This window comes from Galeopterus variegatus, unplaced genomic scaffold (assembly GCF_000696425.1).
Source record: "Galeopterus variegatus unplaced genomic scaffold, G_variegatus-3.0.2 Scaffold1311, whole genome shotgun sequence".
NCBI lineage: Eukaryota > Metazoa > Chordata > Mammalia > Dermoptera > Cynocephalidae > Galeopterus > Galeopterus variegatus.
In genome coordinates, this window is record NW_007727422.1 from 88,031 (window position 1) to 89,590 (window position 1,560).

Genomic DNA, 1,560 nt, shown 5'->3' on the forward strand with positions numbered 1-1,560 from the left:
AAAAAAAAAAAAGTTCATGGATGGAAAAATAAAGTTGAAAGATAATACAATACTATGAAATTTTTAAAGTACCTCGTATGTACATACGTATGTGCATATGTATGCACATGTATAGAATGCTGTTTAGTTGAATACAATGGCTGCATGGTATTTCATTTATTTTCTCACTTATGGAGGTTTGGGGAAGAGGAGATAGATGCTTAGACTTGATATAATGGGGAGCAAGGAGGAGGTATCGTGAGTAGTAGGGGTGGGGAGATCCAGGAGATCCACTACCACAGCTGGATTGTTTCAGAAAGAATTTTTGCTATGTTACATTTCTTCAATTATAGAAAGTTTGGAAACCAGTTATAACACCAAGGGCACAGGTTCTGATCCCCATACTGCTCAACTGCAAAAAAAAAAAGAAAGAAAGAAAGAATAGAAAATTTGGAAACCAGAGAACAGAACAAAGAGACACTAATAATTCCACTACTTTAACATATAACTTCTACTATCCTTCTGCGGTACTTCCCACCAGTCTTTCTGAGATAACATATGTCAAAAAAATAATTTAAAAGTCTGGTTCTCCATTAAAGATTCAACTGCTAAGAATGTGTTTAGAATTTCGTGCATCATTTTGGTAGATTCTAGGATGGTCAGAAAAATATTTCTCCTTATATACCTCTCAGGAGGATTTTTGGTAGGGGATTTTTTTTGATACAGATAACCCAAGATTCAAATCCAAGTTCGAGACACTTGCAGACCACGTGGCCTAGGGCAAGTTACTCACTAAACTTTCTGAGTGCAGTTTCTTCCTATGTAAAAATGGAGATTTGATAATATTTACCTCCCAGAGTTTGAAGAGTGGTAATGGTTACAAATAAGTATAATTAAAATTCTTAGTTAAGTGGCTATTCTTATTTTAACAAAATGGTGAAAAAGTTGGTGTCTGTTCTTCAATATGGATAGCACAGTACCAGGGTTTTTTTTTTGGGCAGCTAGCCAGCATGGGGATCTGAACCTGTGACCTTGGGGTTATAAGGCTATGCTCTAACCAACTGTGCTAACCAGCCAGCAAGGGTTAGGTTTTTATTAGCTCTCTTCCATCTCTGGTGTTTGTGGGGAGTAAACACCTCCCAGACACTTGCTGATGATTTGGAGATTAGATTATTTTTCTACAGTCCTATTATTTTCATATTCTTGTTTCCCTTACCTGAGGTGATGTAATACTCAGCCATCTGCTTACCCTTCATCTAAAAGCCACCTGAAGTCATGATTTTTCTGAGAAGTCTCTTCCAGGGCCCAGCAGGGAGGGTCTCCTGAAAAGGGGCATGTCTGGGGGACGGTCCAAACAGCATGTCCAGCAGTATGACCTTCCAATCATTTCAGCACAAAAGATCTTCCAGAATAAGCCTTTGTTTGCTTCCTCTTTGTGGGTTGCAGGGATTGCTTTAATTATGACATGTGAAGGTATTTCGAAACGTTCATGGAAAGATTTGTATTATCTTTCAGTTCTATTTTTTCACAGACTTTTTGAAGTACCCTCATAAACAGCAGTCCACTAAAGAGACTAAGTGA